This window comes from Glycine soja, chromosome 7, assembly GCF_004193775.1.
Source record: "Glycine soja cultivar W05 chromosome 7, ASM419377v2, whole genome shotgun sequence".
NCBI classification, from domain to species: domain Eukaryota; kingdom Viridiplantae; phylum Streptophyta; class Magnoliopsida; order Fabales; family Fabaceae; genus Glycine; species Glycine soja.
The window spans coordinates 21,674,379-21,694,925 of record NC_041008.1 but is presented as its reverse complement, the minus strand read 5'-3'; the positions used below and the strand labels follow the sequence as shown (position 1 = coordinate 21,694,925).

General features: G+C 38.1%; 1 pseudogene; it reads left to right on the top strand.

Moving 5' to 3' along the window:
• The first annotated feature begins 551 nt into the window (after window positions 1–551).
• On the top strand, window positions 552–15,488 carry LOC114420520 (annotated as a pseudogene).
• Window positions 15,489–20,547: the final 5,059 nt, after the last annotated feature.

Genomic DNA, 20,547 nt, shown 5'->3' with positions numbered 1-20,547 from the left:
TGGGTGACTTGTGGACCCAAAGAGAACATCAACTCCTTGCTAAGTTTTTCATTCAGGAGTGGTGGTGGTGGTGAAAGAACACAAAAGAGGTTTTCTGGAATCATTTTCGCAAATGGTGCCTCTGCTTTTTCATGATCAAAAGTCAGAAAGGTTCACTACCATTTTCTCCCTATGTATCCACATTCCAACGAAAATTGTAGATAGCAAACAACCAAAAAAAAGGCAAAAAAAAGAAAAGAACACCACAATGAACAAAACATGCATCCAGATCGAAAATGAACACTAACCTTTCGAGAGTGGCCACCTAGAGCGAGGCTGACCGTGAGTGGGAGTGAGACTGGCCACGAGCACTTAGGTGAAAAGGGTTTGTGGAACACGAACAATAGTCCCTGTCATGGTGCCACCCATGAACGGCGGAGTTGAGACAGAGCACTCAGGTGAAAAGGGTTTGCAAAAGCTCACAAAAATGAGAAAAGAAGCAAAACACGTACCTTGCGTTGATGTCAGACTCCAACAGAGGATGCTCCACTTCGTGGTAGTCATAAACCCCAATGGCAGTCGCGAACGACGACGATGGTAACGAGGAGATGGCGGTCACAGGTCACAAACGACGGTCACAGGTCTTGCGGGTGAAAGGGAGAAGAGGAAGGCTATGTTTGCGATACTAAGCGCGCGAGGGAAAAAAGAGTTTTGGGTTTTAATTTATGTATATCAACATCAGTTTTTTAAAAACCGATGTTAACCTAATTTGGTTAACAAATCGATTTTATACAAAACTGATGTTAACAATATCATGTTAACATCGGTTTTTGGATAAACTAATGTTAACCAATTTCGTTAACATCTATTTTGAAATAACCGATGTTAATCAGTTGACGTTAACATCGATTTTTTAATAACCGATGTTAACGATCTCATGTTAACATCGGTTATCCAAAAACCGATGTTAATGTCAATTGATTAACATCAATTTTTTCAAAACCGATGTTACTTAACTCAAATTATTTACGAAAATACCTTCGTGCTTTTGTTAACATCGGTTTTTTCAATAACTGATGTTAACCGTGTGATGTTAAATGTATAAATTCTAGTAGTGTTGTGGCCAATGTCACAATAACATCGTGCACTCTAAAAGGATTTTCATACATTCGATTTATTTGAGAGTTTATTTTTGAATTCTTCTTGCCATATTATAACATTTATTAAATAAAAGTAGTTATTAAAAAAATTATTACCGCATTTATTACAAGCATTTATAGACACGCATTAAAGTTTTTATTGTTTAATTTAATTGTAATAAAAATTATTTCTACATAATTACTTCACGACTTTTTCTAATGGTGTATATATATATATATATATATATATATATATATATATATTATTTTAATAAAATTATCTTTTTAAAATCTTTGTATTTGCTAGTTAAGTCAAACTTCTTTTTTTCACCAAAATTGTATCAATAAAAAATATTAAAAAATATAAATGCCACTTGATAACACCAAAGGAGAGGAATCATTTCATATAAAACCGTAAGATCAATATGTTTGTTTGTATAGAATAAAAATATATAATTTAAAGGTAAATATGTTTTAGTCCCTCAAAATTTAGATCATTGTTATTTTTGGTTCTCAATATTTAAATATGTTTTTTTCTAGTCTCTTAATTTTTTTATAAATGTTCTTGTATCTCTTTAGTCCCTCAAAATGTAGATCAATTGTAATTTTGACCCCTTATTTTTCTGAATAAGTAATTTCGATCATTTAGTTAATTTATCAATAGTTAACTATTTAAAGTAAAATATTGAGTTTAATGTGACATATTAGTGATAACATATCACTTATGTAGAATGCTAACATGACGTGTATGTGACAAAAGATTAAATAAAGTAAAAAATAAAAATGATTTTGACAAGTGTGAATACCAAATTTTATCTGGGTATATTTTTTATTTCAATAAATAAAAAGAAAACAAAAGGAGAAAAGATGTGGAAGATGCAAGACTTGTTCATTAAAAGATATTTAAGTTACAACATAGTAAATAAGATGATCACGATCATGGGATAGTGGATTTAGTTGGTTACAAAAGCATCAATTGATTTTAGCTATAAAAGCCACTCAATATAAGAGAAAAAAATATTCTGACAAATGGAGCAAAAATTACTTTTGTGCATGTTCAGGTATTGGCAAGTGTACCAAATCGCTCTAGGTAGTAAACCTCGGAAGTCCGAGTATCGTTTCCACAGGGATTTTATTGCACTTTATTGAATACTCTTCAATTTGTAAGTAATGAATAAATAGTAAAAACAGGAATAGGTGCAAGAGTAAATTGCTATTACTAGATCAAATAGTTTTAGAAAGACAATTGATGAAAATGCCAAGACCAGACAAACCCAATTGGCCTACGATGCATGTAAATATGATATTCATTACCAATGCAATTGTATTAGTTCTACCCACATCTATTAATTTTACTTGCCCCTGATGCCTCACGATGACAAGCCTATTTTAACTACCTATCTCCCAAATGCCTTTGCGAAGATTCAATAATTAAAATGCATTAAGGTTAAATTCTAGATGTTGCTAAATGCATGGGCATTGAATTATCATTCTATGCCTGGCAATGCTAACCCGATGATTCTTTTCTTAAGATGTTCTATTAGGAGTTACCCTTTCCCAAGTGTATAACCCCTAAAACTGATGCATGTATTAATTCTTAAACCCTTATTATGAAATACCCTCTCCCGAGCGAATAAAACCCAAAAGAAATTTAAGAAATAAATGCAAGATTAAAAGAAAAGAATTAGAACAGAAAAACCTGAAATGAATCCTCTTTGCATTGATAACTCTTGAAGTACACCATACATCGTTGGCTTTTTAGGCCTGTCAAGCCCTAGCTAGGGGATTAGCCACTCATGGCCATTGAGGGCTTTACAACTGGGGGTGAAAGAAAGAACGGGGGTAATAAAAACAAAGAATATAGAGAGAAAAGAGAGAGCTCAGGCTTGGAATGCTGAGAAAAGTGCTCTGAGGCGAGGTGTGTGGTTTCCCTTGGACTGGCTCTCTATTTATAGCTGCTGAAGTGGGCTTTGGGCCTTCATAGACGCGCTTAGCGCGCGCTGCAGGCTTAGCGTGTGTTTCTGTTGGATCGCGCGCTTAGCGCGTGGCTCGCGCTTAGCGCACGTAACGGATTCTGCATCTTCGAGCTCAACGCCTGTACTGTTTTTCACGCTTAGCACGTGACGCGCGTGTTGGGCTAGGCCTGCTTCAGACTTCTTCTTTTTCTTCACTTCTTGTTGCCTTTTTGCTTAAAGTAACTTCAATTTTTGTATCTGCAATCAAAAATTCAATTTAATTAATTTTCTAACTTTTAATCACAAATAACTGCTAAATAATTAATTTCAGGCCAAAATTTGACTAATTCTTTACTATTAATTTATAATTATTTAGAAGTTATCAGTGCATATTTGCTACACATGGGCAAAACTCTATATGCTTTAGACAAGGGAAAAGTCAGCCAGTTTTGCGTCATTTCAATTATTTTATCCTTTTCTTTTGTAATACATAGAAATAGAAATGTCACTATTAGAAAATACACTTTCAACATCGATTATTTAGAACATTCTACATCGGTTCTAAAACCGATGTTGAATGTATCAATGTTAACATCGGTTTTGTAGAACCGATGTTAACATATATATGACAACATCGGTTTTGTAAATACCCGATGTTAAACACAATGAACAACAGCAAAAAAAGTGTACGCATGATGAACGTTGGCATCGGTTTTGCAGTAAAACCAATGTTAATATATTACATTAACATCGGTTTCCTACGATAACCGATGTTAACATATTTCATTAACATCGTTTTTTCTAGAAAACCGATGTCAGCGTTGATGATGCATACACTTATTTGGTGTAGTTCTTTGTGTATAACATCGGTTATGAGTAGATAACCGATGTTAATATTCAAATGTTCACATCGGTTATTTATAACTAACCGATGTTAATGTACAAGAGTTGACATCGGTTATCTACAGATGACCGATGTTAAAATACAAACGCTGACATCGGTTATACACAAATAACCGATGTTAATTTACAAACGTTAACATCGGTTTTTGTAAATAACCGATGTTGTTTATGATATTAACATCGGTTTTTGTTAATAACCGATGTTGTTTTCAAGTATTTTTTTTATATATACTTTCTGTTTTTACAGTAAACCCAAAATTGTACCTGTCAAATGCAATTTCAAGCCCAATTTGTAACATCCCAATTTTTTGTAAATAAATTTAAAAAACTTTTTAGTAAATAAATAAATATAGAGCAAATTGTTTTCAAGTATTTTTTTTATATATACTTTCTGTTTTTACAGTAAACCCAAAATTGTACCTGTCAAATGCAATTTCAAGCCCAATTTGTAACATCCCAATTTTTTGTAAATAAATTTAAAAAACTTTTTAGTAAATAAATAAATATAGAGCAAATTGTTTTCAAGTATTTTTTTTATATATACTTTCTGTTTTTACAGTAAACCCAAAATTGTACCTGTCAAATGCAATTTCAAGCCCAATTTGTAACATCCCAATTTTTTGTAAATAAATTTAAAAAACTTTTTAGTAAATAAATAAATATAGAGCAAATAATAGGCTGAGTACCCTAGGTATAAATAGCTATGTTAAGTCAGGTGCCTCCTCTTCCCCTCATTTTCGTTTTTCTCCACTCAAAACCAATTCTTTTTCCCGCAGTCCACCAAACCTGTCTCAGAAAAACGATGATGTCGGACTCATTTACCGTTGGATCGTTATGAAATTTTAGCAGCACGTTTGCAATCCAATTCCAAACATTCTTACCGTTGGAAATTTAAAAATCATGTCTGAGCTTAGAGGAAAACCCTTTTCATTGTAGCCTTTTATTTTCCCACAGAAATCCAAAACTGTCTCGGTAAAACTATGATCTGAGTTTCGTTAACCGTTGGATTTTCATGAAATGTGGATATATTGTTCTAAATTCAATTGCTCACACTTTCACCGTTGGGATTTGCGAGATAATGTTCTTGGAGGTAGGAAAATGAATTGCATGAAGACAGTACAATTGTAGGCTTCAATCTCTTCTCTGTCTCTCTGACGTTTGAGAATTCTATTGGAGCAATCGGAGGAAAAACTGGAGGATTCTCAGGGAACCGCTAGAGATGCCACTATTGTTGTCGGAAGACACGTGAGTCTGCTTAGAGGTAAGGGATGAGTTATTCACAATTGGGGGTTAGTGAGAGCATGTGTAGGGATCCTTAGATAACTAAATTTGGGTTTATTTTGGGATGTTTATTGAATTATAATTTTTCTTTATGATTATGAATACAATATTATTGTGTTCTATGTACCAATTGATGTCCTGATGAGAATTGATTGATAAACTTGAGTGCTCTTGATGTCTTTGTGTTTAACCCATGATTTTGATACAATTGTGAGAAACTATTTTAGAGGTTTTACATCCCATGTTGTGATAAAATATTTTATATAAATTGTTATGTTGAGGTTATGAAATGATGATTCAAACTGTGAGTATGTGATAAATTGAACATGTGACGGATGATGAAATACATGTGTATTGAGATGAGATGTGTGTATTGAGTTGTGAACTATGAACTGTGCAATCACACAATTATAAGACCCTTTAAGGGGGACGAGTATTGTGATGGGATCCACTGTGGGAACCCGACGAGTTAAAATAATTTTGAAAACAATTGAGTAAATGTGTGTATTGCATAGTTCATAGATAAAGTGTATATGATTCATGAGGTGTGATAACATGTTAAATTGAGATTATACCATTGTGACTGGGATTAAGTGTATGTGATAAATTGAGTATATATATGATTGAGATATATATGTGCATTGAGGTGTTGTGTGCATTGAGTTGTGAACTATGAATTGTACAATCACACGATCATAAGTCCCTTCAAGGGCGACGAGTTGATGCTAAGTTCCTTTTTGGGCAACGAGTTAATGTTAAGTCACTTTAAGGGCAGCGAGTTAATGATAAGACCCTTAAAGGGCGACAAGTTAAAATTATTTTGAGAACAATTGAGGAGTCGTGTGTTTTGTACAGTTGATAGATAGAGTCTGTGTGCTAAAATGTTTTCTTGGTTGGACCTGAATCAGGAGGGAGAGGCCCTGACGGACTCTTCGGAGTGTAGGCCTTGGGGGTCACACGGTTTGAGTGCTCCTTTAAGCCTATGTTGATCCCATATGGTTAGAGCATTCTCGTAAAACACTGTGACCATGACTGGTCTCCCTATGATATTACCTTGTGAGAGTGACTTGACTTGCTAGTGTGTAGTTTGTTTTCACTGACATAGTACCACATTGCATATAGGTTTGAGTCTTAGCATAGCTGTTGCATACGCTTGCTAATTGTTTATTATGAAATTGATGTGTTATTATGTCTTGATTGGAGAGTGTGATTTTTGTGTATTGTGATTGATGATTGAAAAGTGAATTTTGAGTGACAAAGTGATGAAATAATGTGAGATATGCTAAGTAAATTGTATTTGGCTACTATATGTTGTCTTGTCTCTCTCTAGTAGTTAGGAATGTGATAACTCACTCCCGGTTTGCTGTTTGTGTTTGGATCCTGTGATGATCTTGAACTTTATGTTCGGGGGAGCGCATGAATAGGTGGATGACTATGAAGAACCTCATGCTAGAGGACACAGGAACACAACACTCTGATAGGATGTGACATTAGGATATAGGTTCTATATTAATTGTATGAAGCTTAGACGACCTTGTTTGAGTCGAGATGACTTTATTATTTATTTGGACAAGTTTGAATATGATGTAGAAGAAAGTGAATGTGAGCCTTTTACCCCTTTGAAAGGCTTGTATTTAAAAAATGTTTTAAAAATACTTTTAATTAATATTTGAATTTTTATTCCGTTATTAGTATATATGTGAGGGGTAGAGGGTGTCACACAATTCACAGCAAATAAACATTTTATTCTGCTTTCAAGCAGTTTTAATGATAATAAACATCAAATAATTGATTTATCATAAAGAACAATCATCAAATGAATTCAATGTTCATATTACATAGAAAATGTAAAAAATGTTAAACCAAAGTAAACTAAGGAAAAAACCATTGTCCCTAAATCCTAGGCCTGATCTCTAACTCGGAGATAAAACTGTGCCCATTGGATCCGCAATGCCTTTAATCTCTCTGGCTCCAATGGTCTAGGATCGTTAAAATACTGCATGATGAAATAAATTATAATAAGTTAATAATGTAATAGAAATTATAAATAAATCGATTTTGTTTGAAATAAACTTACCGCTTCCCAATTATTCCTAAAAGTTCCTAAAATGATGGTGGACATCCAGTGCATCACATAGTCGCCGCACTCAGTACTTCCTTTTTGTCTATTACACTAAATACATAATGAAATTTGGATATTAATTAAACAACTAGTGTACAGACACATAAAGAAATATATATAAGTGGAAGTTTTATGTAAATGACGTACCTTGACGACAATCCACCTAGCAGAAGCCTTTGATTTAGGCTGTGGAGCATCATCAAGACCTTTTAAAGCACTGTTCCAGATGAGTAACAATTAAAAACCGGTGTTGTACGTTGAGGTATTACAATGAAAATGTATTGAAAACAACACTAACCTATTAATAATCCCCTTAAGGTAGTTGTCTGGCCTGTTATGCAATGAACAAAACCAGACAACTAGGTGTTCCTTCGGCAGGATGACCACCATCTGCCAGTGTCCGCTGCAGTGGAACCTAAAATGGGTTAGTACATTAGTAAACATTAATTAAATTTAGTTATTTTGTGACTTACCCATTTAGGTAGGCTCCAAGATAGACATCGCATTGTGAACTCTGCATCCATCTCTTTATGTAACTTTCAAACTCAAACTGCGATTGCACATACCTCTAAATGGACTGTGGCTCGAGGAATCCATAGATATCAGAATTCCCCACACGCATACATGTTTCAGTGAGATGCCTGTTTATGTTAAGTCAAAGTTAAATATTTATGAATTGAAAGCAATAACTTAGGTAATTAAAAGTAATATAAAATGACTTACATAATCCACAACTGTAACACTGATATGCTGAGACATTGACCACTGTGTGCGATTTCAGAGAGGTCTTCGTGCTTTATGTAGAGGGGGAAATCTAGATTAAAGACCCCGAACACGGTGGCATCCCATCTAACCTAATAAGGCCTCAAGAAAAGCTCTGGGATGGTCAATGTCATCAGATAAAGCGGATCATCGACCTCCGAATCGGGCTTCGGAGGTTGTTTTGCCGGAGACACAACTACATGTTCATGAAACAAAGTTAAATAGCCTAATTGGAGGCACGTTTAATGAATTAATTTAAAAAGAAGAAACATATAGTAAGGACAATAAGTACCTGCTGTGATAAAGACTTGACCAGATGTGTCGGCCAAGCAAGGAAGGTGAGAAGTGCCTGCCCCACTAAGGAAACCTCATCAGGGGGTACAGGAACTGGAGCATCTGCATGTGTAACCTCCTCCACACTCACCTTTACTTGGCCAGGCAACAAAGGAGTGTTATGAACAATAGTGGATCCCTCATAAACTCTCCCCATGGCAACCAGGCGGGCAGGATCTGCTTCTATGTACAAGCCGCACCTGTCAGAGTCACTGGTCTCAGGATCATTTCCTGAGGGATCAACACAACTCCCCTTTATGCTCACTCGAGAACCGGAGGGACCAACCAGAGGCTCAGGAGGCACTGCAAGTCCCTGAGATTGCATCTGCGACTGAAGCTGGGACTGCATGTGGCTGAAGGATGCCATGACCTACCTCGTCACTTTCTTTGTGATGGACTCCTCTAGCTGGTCCCTGATTTGCTTGGTCAGCTGCTGCAATTCGTCAGGAGGCAGGGAGGAAGCGCTGCGGGACGTCCGTGGAGCTGATCCAAAGTATTGTTTGATGGTGACACCAGCTCCAGCAGCACGGACACATCCAGGGTGCTCTGGCCGTCCAATAGCAGCGGCGAGAACATCCTGACGTCCATGGGGGACGAAGGATCCCTGTGTAGCCTGCTCCTCAAAGGAATCCTGCACAGAAAACACACAGTGGTGCATGACATTCACAAAATATTGAAATATAATTGTAATGGTTAGTTGAAAATGACTTACAATCTTCTCGACAATTTTCTTTGTGGCCTCAGTCGTCATCTCCCCTATTTTCTTCGTGCGGGCCATCTTCCACTTCACGTGGCGTCTGACCAGGGATGGAGGGTCGATGACGCCATCAACGCTTCCTGACTGTGCAGCTTCCTCTAGCTTCTTCTTCGTCTTCTCAGCCAGGAGCTTCTGTTCCAAATAATCATAACCCCCACGAGACAAAACGTGGGGGGCAGTATTCTGCTTCTGGATGGCTTGTGCCTTCTTGCGCACATCCTGAAAAAATTAAACAATAATGTTTGAAATTGGTAGAATGAAGTATAACAACATCATGCTTTTTGAAAAACAACTTAAATGGCAAGGAACATATCTCCCAAGAAGGGTCTCTGTGAGTCTGGCAAAACTGGGCCCACTTTTCCTTGCTGATGCCGTATTTCTCACAGACAGTGTCCTTGACACGGTCCTGATCGGCTGCAAGGGCCCATTTCCTCGTGAGGTCTGATTTAAACTGCCTCCATCTCTCCCCCACGGTCTGCAGTAACTTCCTTTTCGTCCTACTGTCAGAAGCCTCTGGGATATCAAATTCCGCCTGAAAACATCAAATAAAGTTTATTTGTTACAATAATGTATTTTTTGGCTATTAATTAAACAAAATCAAATAAGAAAAGAAAAATACCTGAATATCCTCCCAAATCAGGTCCTTCTGAGCAGTAGGGTCCTCCTTCCAGTTCTCGTAGGCGACATCCACCTTATCACGCGCCACAATCCCCAAATATGTTCTTAATTTCTTCCTGTGGGGACCGTCGCCTTCTCGGTAGCAGGATCAACATGTACCACTAGTCTCTCAGCACCAGGTGGTCTAGTGGACAACGATCGTAGACGTGAGGCTTTGCGTGTTCGCTTCACGGCAGACGGCGAAGCCGATGCGTCCGAAGGAGGAGGAGTAGGAGGAGGAGGAGGAGGAGTGGAGGCAGGTGGAGAACCCATGATCTGTTATACAATAACATACAACAACATACAAAATAGGATTAATCAAAAGAGGATCAGTCATAAGTGTTTTTTGGAAGGCAAAAGTATAATATTATTAATAAAACATAACTGGACCAGAGGTACTTAGGAGATCAGATACAAGACACCCAAGGTGCCACCTTCCAAAAACATAAAACCCAACAAAACCCCACCACAGAAGGAGACAAGACAAATTAACCAAAGGACTCCGAAAGATTGGTAGTTGTGCTTTTTAATTGTGATTTGGGGCAACCATGTTATAAAAAGTCTATTACATGTAATCAACAGTCAATGCATGCTTGATGGAATATAAATACTATATCTTCAGAAATACACATGTACATGGCATCCTTAGGACTTCATCTAGCTGATGTTTGTTGCCAGTTTCATCATCCACCACCCTTTTCTTCTCTGCCTTCTCACGTGAGAAAGCATAAATATGGGTTTAACAACAATAAACGTGAGAAGACAGAGAAGAAAAGGGTGGTGGATGATGAAACTGGCGACAAACATGAGCTGTATGAAGTCCTAAGGATACCATCTAAAAGAAAATACCGATGCCTCAATCAGAGAAAAATGTAGTTGTCACTTACTTGCTTTGGTGACCTCAGTCTCTGCAGAAAATTACATTAGACGATGTTAATCAATTCTTCTTCATCATGATCATTTCGATTAGCATGAACGTCGTCAGCTTCTTCTTCTCCGATAATGTTAGGAGTGATTTGAGCAGTCAAAGGACTAACATAGGTGTCGATGTATGAATCATCATCTTCTACATTAACACCAATTGTTTTGGACTGCAGAACCACGCACCACCTTTCATCACAAGGGTCTTGCACGTAAAATACTTGTCTAGCTTGTTCTGCCATGATGAAAGGGTCATTGTGGTAACCAAGTTTCTTTAGGTCTACCAACGTAAATCCTATATCATCGGTGCACACACTGGTGTTGCTGTCAACCCATTTACATTTGAAAACACATACCGTAAATTTCACATAGTTAAGCTCCTAAATTTCATCAATGAACCCAAAGTAAGGTATGAAAGCTACACAGAGATTGGCGTCATTGACACTTGCAAAGTGTTGAGATTCAGCCCTTAGGGTGACCCCACTGTTCTGCATTGTACTTTTGTCATCTTGTGCTTTTGTGTAAAATGAATACCTGTTTATGTCGTATCCTTGCCAGGTTATAACATTTCTTTTAGGCCCATCTGCTAGCTTTCTTAATGTTTCTGAAGCATTCTCATCTGCAAAGATTGTATCTTTAAACCAATCATAGAAAGTCTTGTTATGCTTTTTCAACACCCAATTCTTTGACATTTTCGGATTATTCTATTTGACTAAAGCTTCATGCTTAACTATGTATGGCAAAACTTCATTCCTGTTGTTCAAGACATACAAGTGAGCTTGTAACAAATCTTCTACACTTGGAGTCATCACATGCAGTCCTCTTGAACCCTTACCACCCACTCTGTCATCATGCCGAGATTCAGGAAGCCCAACAGGTTTAGCCTTCTCTAAGTATTCTGAACAAAATTCAATGGCTTCTTCTGCAATGTACCTCTCAACAATAGATGCTTCTGGACGATATAGATTCTTTGTATACCCTTTTAAGATCTTCATGTATCGCTCAATCGGGTACATCCATCGTAGATAAGCAGGACCACATCATTTGATTTCTCTGACCAGATGCACAATCAAGTGAATCATGATGTCAAAGAAAGCAGGGGGAAAATACATCTCCAACTGGCACAATATAATAGCGGCCTTGTTTTCCAACTCATCAAACTTGACTGGATCAATGACTTTGCTAGATATAGCATGGAAGAAAAAGCACAGGCGAGTTATCGCTAACCTGACTTTGTTTGGCAAGATGTCTCATATAGCCACAGCTAACAATTGTTGCATGAGCACGTGACAATCGTGAGACTTTAACCCTACAAGCTTAAGCTCCTTCAACTGCACAAGGCTCTTAATATTTGAAGAGTATCCTTGTGGAACATTCACCCGACGAAGACACTGACATAAACTTATCTTCTCCTTCTTGGACAAAGTATGGCAGGCTGGGGGCAAGTAAATTTTCTTCCCATCAGACCTTGGATGCAACTGTGATCGTATACCCATATCAGCTAGATCTTGACGGGTATTCAAGCCATCCTTCGTCTTGCCTTGAATGTTAAGGAGCGTCCCAATCACACTGTCACAAACATTTTTCTCCACATGCATAACATCAATACAATGTCTAACATCAAGATGACACCAGTACAGAAGATCAAAGAAAATGGACCTCTTCTTCCATATGCAACTCTGACTTTTATCCTTCTTTTGGGTCTTCCCAAATACATTATTCAGGTGTTGAACCCGCTGATATACCTGCTCACCAGTCAACGGTATCAGCGCAATATCATGCTCTTGACTTCCATTAAAAGCTTTTTTCAATCATCTGTAAGGATGATTGGGTGTTAGACAGTGGCGATGCCTACTATAGACAGTTTTTCTCCTATGTTTAAGTTGTATGTAACTTGTATTTTCTTCACAAATGAGGCATGCATGATGACCCTTAACACTGTAACCGCTGAGATTCTCATATGCTGGAAAGTCATTAATGGTACAAAAAAGCATTGCACGCATTTCAAAGGTCTCCTTGCGAAACGCATCAAACACTACAACCCCGTCGTCCCACAACTTTCTCAGATCTTCAACCAACGGACTTAGATAAACATCAATGTCATGTCCTGGTTGTCTTGGGCCTGATATCATCATAGACAACATCATGTATTTTCGCATCATGCACAACCAAAGAGGCAAATTGTAAATTACTAGCAGAACTGGCCATGAACTGTGTTGAGTGCTTCAGGTGCCATATGGATTCATTCCATCACTGGCTAGTCCAAGTCTAAGATTTCTTGGCTCTTTCCCGAAATCTGGATACACACCATCAATCTTCTTCCACTACAAGCAATCAGCCGGATGACGGACCATTCCATCAGAAATCCTTCCAGTTGCATGCCATGTAAGGTCTTTTGCATCATCCTCATTAGAAAAAAAGACGCTTAAACCTTGGAATGATTGGAAGATACCACAAAACCTTCACTGGGAGGCCCTTTTTCGAGTTTTCATCAGAACTGCTTTCTTCTTCATCCTTCACTTTGTACCGTGAAGTCCCACAGATAAGGCATTTGGACATTTCTTGGAATTCATGCCTGTACAATATGCAATCATTGGGGCAAGCATGAATCTTCTGATACTCCATACCCATCGGACACAATATCTTTTTTGCCTTATAGTAACTTTTAGGCAACGTGTTGTCCTCTGGAAGCAGATTGTGCAATACCTCAAGCAGTGAGGTGAAACTTTTGTCACTCCATCCATATCTGGCCTTCACATTAACCAGACTTAACACAACAGACAACAGGGTTAAGGAATTCTTGCACCCCGCATACAAAGGCTTCTTAGAATCACTCTGCAATCCTTCATACGCAGGGGCGTGTGCTTGCTGGAAAGACTCTTGTCCAAGGTCACGAATCATGTCTTCTAATCGATCTCCCATTTTACATCAAACGGTTCAGATTGGGACCCACTCTACATGTCTGTGACTTCACCATGCCATATCCACGTCGTGTAATTCTTCTTAATCCCATCACACAATAGATGGTCTCGTATGTCATCGAGTAATTATCGTCTTCCATTCAAACAGTTGATGCAAGGACAATAATATTTTCCTTCTTCATTCGGTCGACCTCTTTCTGAAGCAAATTGCAAGAACTGTTCGACGCCATCCTCATATTCTAGGCTCATGCGACTTTCATTCATCCAACTTCGATCCATCTAAGCAATTCCATGCATGAAAATCTCACTTTTTTATTTATAGGTGTGGCCCTATCCCATTTAGGAAAACTGTCTTTTATGTTAGCTTCAATTGTCAGGGTTACCACTATTTACAAAAATTTGACTAAATTTTGGCAGCATTTCGCATTGGTCTCCAAGTGCACGACATGACATCGGTCAAATGAATTTCCTGATAATCAAGTATGCACTCAGAGAACAACTTGAAATGCATTGAACCGAAATTTAATCAAATTAATGAAAATAATAATAACCTTCACGAATGAATCTAACATAAAAATACCAGTCTCCCCAAACTGTCCAAACAGACAATTCAAGACTAAATACAATGACTAATGCAAACTGTCCACAAGAGTCATTGCATTCAGTCTCAAACTGGAATCTAAGGTTCACTCACCATGAACAACAATTGTTTATATAGAAAATTACACTGATCACATACAAGAACATACAAAAGGTAAAATTCAATTACAGACAAATATAGACATCAGCAGTTGTTTATGTAACTAATTTCAAATGCTGGGTTTCAAGGGTGCTTATGCTTTATTATTGTAGTTGGGTATATGTGTGTGTGTGTGTATCATGAGGGTCTGTGTGTATCATAAGTACCAATGATGTGTTAGCCATTCTTTGCAGATCAACCAACAAACTAAAGATATATCTGCAAAGAATGGGAAATTAGGATTGAAATTGATACCAATGTGAAGAGAGAAGAGGTGGAGAAGCTGGTCAATGACTTCATTGCAGGAGAGAAAGGAAACAAAATGAGACAAAAGATCGTGGAGTTGAAGAAGAAGGCAGGGGAAGCCACTACCCCCAGTGGTTGTTCATTCATGAACTTGGACAAATTCATTAAGGAGGTGTTGCTTAATTAGATAAACCGAAAAAGTTTCTTCTAGAAATCAAAATTCTCCTTGCTTGCCTTGAGATAGAAAGCCTCCACAATTATTGGATTTTGCCCTTAACATCTTAGCATCGGATTCTCGCTCCTCTTCTGTTCCTTTTGTTGTGGTCCTAAAACATCATAATGATCCTCTTCTCATTATTTCAGGAACCAATCAAGGCTACAGAGAAATCTCATGTACCTATCTGCAATAGCTGATTCTCAACCACAACCATCTCCATTGGATGGTCAGGTACATCATACTGTTGGGGATATCACTGCAACAGCCTTTCTCAGTGCTTCAACAGCAGCAAGGCATGCACAGCCAACTTGGCATGAGCTCCAGTGGAAGTCAAGGCCTCCACATGCTGCAAAGTGAAGCCACTAATGTTGGAGGCAATGCAACCATAGGAATTGGAGGAGGGTTTCCGGACTTTGTACACATCGGTAGTGGCAAGCAAGATATTGGAATCTCTAGTGAAGGCAGAGGAGGAAACTCTAGTGGCCACTCTGGTGATGGTGGTGAGACACTTAATTACCTTAAAGCTGCTGGTGATGGAAACTGAACTAACCAGGGAGAATGGTAAAAGTTTCCTTGGCCCTTAGCCGTTTATTGAGTTAATTAGGAGAATTAGGCAGTGGAGATTAAGTAGGGAAGGGAAGGAGGAAAGCAAAAAGTTGTTGCTTAGATATCTTGTTCGTTAATCTTGTGCTAAAGGCAAACTGCCTTAACGTTTCTGTAGTACTAGTATTTTCTGTGTGTGTGTGTGTGTGTATGTGTGTGTGTGTGTGTGTTTCTGTGTGTGTGGGTGGGTGTGGGTGTGTGTGTGTTTCTGTGTAGGTGGTTGTGTGTGTGTGTGTGTTTCTGTGTGTGTGTGTATGTGTGTTTGTTTCTGTGTGTGTGGTTGTGTGTGTGTGTGTGTGTGTGTTTGTTTCTGTGTGTGTGGCTGTGTGTGTGTGTGTGTGTGTGTGTGTATGTGGGTGTGGGTGTATGTGTGGCTGTGTATGTGTGTGTGTGTGTGTGTGTTTCTGTGTGTGTTGAAGAATTGGTTTGGGATGATATTTTGGGGGAGATGACTTTCTTGGTGACGCTACGATGCACTGTGTGTTTGCATAAGATACTGTCTTCCATTGTGTTCCTTATTCTAATGACTGTGCCACGAAGCAAAATAGGGAATGAAAAGAGAGAATCGTGAAGGGGAAGGTTAAACCGAAATCTTCCAAAAGGTTAAAAAAAGAGGAAAGATAGAAAGAAATATTAAGACATGGTTAGGACTGATGATAGGAATAAAGAGAAAATAACCACTTTTGACATCATGGGGGTGTGTGAGAGAAAAAGAAAGAAAAAAGGGAATTATTCAGATGATGTTGATTCCAATAGTGTTGAGAAGGTAGTAGCTATGTGGGAGAGGAGACTTTCGTTGAAACTTCTGCTTGCTGCCTTGAATGGAAAGGATTCAGCAGTAGCTATGTGCAGATTCTACAGGCTCATGGGTACTACCACTGCTGAGCTGTTGTTGAATCGGTAAAGAAGAACAAGAGTTCAGTTTCTGCTGATAAGTCCCTAACACTGATTTCCATGTTTTGTAGGTTTAAGGATACTTGGGTGTGGGGAGCTGCATGTAATGGGATCTTCTCTACCAAAAGTTCAATAAAAAAACATATATATAGATAATACAAGAGAGAAAGAAGGGCAGTGGCAGTCACAACATATATATAGAGAAGGGCAGTAGATAAAATTACAAAAACATTCAACACTAACAATGAACAAGTTCTGAGAGATGAAATCACAGTAAATACTTCAAAGATATCAGTCCAATGAAAGAAAGGTCATGTAGAGAGGCATGAACATATCAGTCCAATGAAAGAAAGGTCATGTAGACAGGCATAGCATAAGTTACAAATATACCAGTAATGCATACAACAACAATTTCAAATTAGTTTTCGAATCAAAGATATAAATACCTGAGTTCAAGGCTTCAACACAATTGACTTTCTAGCAATGACCGCAGGACCAGTTTGAATTTTTAAACAGCAATGACCACAGGATCAACAATGGCTAAAATCGCTCCTAATGGAATCTGAAAATAGTATGGCAGCATAATTTAGTGTTTAGAAAATTAAATAAAAAAAGGCTAAATGACATTATAAATAATATATTTGATTTTGTCCTGCATCCATTTCCTTCCCTCTATCTAGTTTGGAGTCTTATACTCAAATTACTTGCTGACTTTCTTCTATATTCACTCTTGCATTTGTGGGAGCTTGTGATTATGCTTAGTCATGTTAATTTCTTCTATATTCACTCTTGCTTGTGGCTAATATTTATGCCCCCTGTGATTTAGAAGGTAAAAGACAGCTATGGCAGTCTTTGAGTACAAGGAAGCTTCAATCTCAATTGGGTACAGGTATTAAGTGGGTCTGTATCAGGAATTTGCAAGAAACAAAGAGGGATTCCATTGACAGGGCACTTTGTCAGGCTCTGTAGGGTCACTCAGACTTTGATTGGGAATCGTTTCCTGTGAACAATACAGCTGAGGGGCTTCTCTGTGTCTGGAATAACAATAACTTCCAGGTTGATATTAAAATAGCTTAAAGGGGTTTCATCATGTTGGAGGGGGTATGGCTGGTAGAAAGTCAGAGGGTAGTGGTGGCTAATATCTATGCTTCTTGTGAGCTAGAAAGCAAAAGACAGTTATGGCAGAGGCTATATTTAATGAAGAATCAGTCTCAGGTTCAGTGTTGGTGCCTTGTAGGGGACTTCAACTGCATCAGACACCCAGCTGAAAGAGTGGGAAGCACTCTTTGTAATCCAGACACTAATCTTATAGCTGAATTTAACGTGGTCAATGTGGACCTTGTCTGTATCCAAGAAACCAAAAGGGAGAATTTTAATAAGAGCATTTGTCAGGCCATTTGGGGGGACTCGACTGCTCAGTGGGATTGTCTTCCTTCTGTGCAGGCTGCTGGTGACTAAAATAATCAGCTTTCTTGCTCCCTGACACATTAGTTATAGTTTTTATGTGTTGTGTAGCACTTAGATTACAAGAGTGTAAGCAAGAGGCAGAAGAAAGGAAGGGAGAGATATGGAGGAGTTTTTTCTGGCAATGAAACTTGTTTTTTCAGTTGCTGTTGTGGGGATTCTAAGCTGGATTCTTTCTGTGTATGGTAATTTGTGGCATGAGTCTCAAAGGGTGAGGAAGAGGCTACAAATGCAAGGTATAAAAGGGCCTCCACCTTCTTTTCTACATGGGAATCTGCCTGATATGCAAAGAATTCAATCTCATGCCAAAGCTGCTTCCACTTGCAACTCCGACCATTCTGATCAGTTTCTAGCACATGACTACACTACAACCCTCTTCCCCTATTTTGAACACTGGAGGAAACAATATGGTACCCTTCTCTTACTTTTGATCTACTAATCTTAACCATTTTTTTAAAAATGTTTTATGTATGTAAACAAATCTGGTGCTGAGGATGTTGGATAACTACAAACCTGGTTAAAAAATTCTGCATTTTTTTTATTATAGATTTAGACCTGTTTGAATAAATTTATTCTTAACAGAAGAAAATAAAGAAATAACTTAAGGACTTATGCTTATATAAGTGTTCTCATCTAATTTCTTTAAAAGTTGAAGTGTATAAGGGTATGCTTGTTTACTCGTCTAAGACGTGTGTATCCTATGATTTTTGCGTCAAGAATTTCAAAAGGCAGAGAAGCTAGACTTTTTAGCTTCTCAATCGACGGGGATCTTTTGCCTCAAATGCTGAACCAAACAGGTTATAAGTTTTTTTTTTTATGAAGCCCATGGAAATTCGAATTCATCACTTTTCTTTTCCTTATTCCTTCCCCCTTAAACCCTCCTTCTCAACCACTCAAACATATTATAAAGGCTGTGTTTACTGTGTCGTTTCTGAAGCTCCAAACATTAGTTCACACTTTCCAAAGTGTCGCAACCTACCCTTGTACGGGCGAGCGAGGCGAAGCTCACGGGTGCGTTTTCCAAAGGAGGAAAATGCACGGAGTCACCACCAATGTTTATTTGTGGAAAACGTAAAAAAAAAACAGAAGGAAACCGGTCATAAAGAATATTCCAAGTTCGGGAGTTGTATTTACGTTTGAGGAAGGTATTAGCACCTCTCACGTTTGTCTCAAAGGACAACAGCCTTTATTTTTAGAATTGTGTGAAATTGTGTTACCCTAACTTTTATTTCTTTTTTTATTTTTGAGGTCGACAAAAGTGGGGCTCTTGCTCCTACATACCCTCCATCGAAGAGGAAATCAGACCTACATAGTTCTTTTTTAAGGGTGAATCAAGCGATTCTTTTTACTTGGAAGGTGGTCATTTTAAGGCGTTGGACCTTAAAAATGATCCATTTTACATGGTAAGAAAAACTGAGGTATTGAACCTTAAAATCCTTTTTAGTATTTTTTTTTTGCGGACGAGCTTGACTTGGCGAGTTGATTTTAGCCTTAGTTCCACTTTAGTTATTAGTCAATTCAATTAAGAAAGAGAAATCCCAAAGAGAAACGTCCAATTGATTTTTTGCTTTATTTTACTAAAAGATATTTTTTGATTATTATATTATTATTTTACCTCTTTTTGGATTCCAACGTGGTTACGGCGTGATCGAACGATCGGATTTCATTTTAACAGAAATTAATGGATAGTACAAATCAAATGATCGGTGGAAATTTATTTTATTTTTTTATTAGGCGAGAAAATGACTTAAGTAAATGACTGAAGCACGTCAAAAGGGGGTACGGAAAGTAAATGAAACGAGAATAGAAGTACACGAAACAAATGAGGACCACCACGGGTACATAGAATGAATTGAAAAGTTCGATTCGGGAGCTTACCAGTTGAAGACCGAAGAACGATGAAGAAAGAACGATAAATGACGAAGAACGGTTGAAAATCTTTGCGAAATCACCCACGGAAATGTTATGGAATCGTTATCGAAGTGCCTCGGCTTGGATTTTCTTCACGGAAACAATTTTCCCCACTGATTTCAAGTGAATACGAAGTGCCAAGAAGGCTGAACCCCTTCCTTCTTCACTCCTCCCCCTATTTATAGGATAATAGGGGAGGAGCTTGCCACCCAGCTCGCCCAGGCGAGCCAAGTTGCTTCCTCCAGAAGCAACCGCCTTCTGGAGAAAGAATCTGGAAGGCCCATGTGGGCCTGGTTGCTATTTGCACCCCTTTCTTACTAAATACACCACCCATTTGCTTTTTTGGTGATTCTTTTTCCATAACGTTACGAAACTTTACGAATTTCGTAACCCGATACTTGTTTTCTTTCCGTAAGGTTACGGAATCTTACGAGTCACGTAATTACTCCTTTTTTAGCTTTCGGAATGTTACGGAAACTCACGAATTGCGCAACAACACTTCCTTTTGATTTCCGGCGCGTTACGGAATTTCACGGATTGCATAACGATGCTTCCTTTTGATTTCCGGCATGTCTCGGAACTTCACGTATTGTGCAACAAAGGGTGCTAAGTACCTCAAAGCTGTCAAACAAAGGTTACATGCCATGAAACAATGGTCCCCGGACGAAATTAGGGTATGACAGTTGCCCCTCTTTACTTACCTTTTATCAGAGATAAGAGGAAAGCAAAGATAAAACACTGAT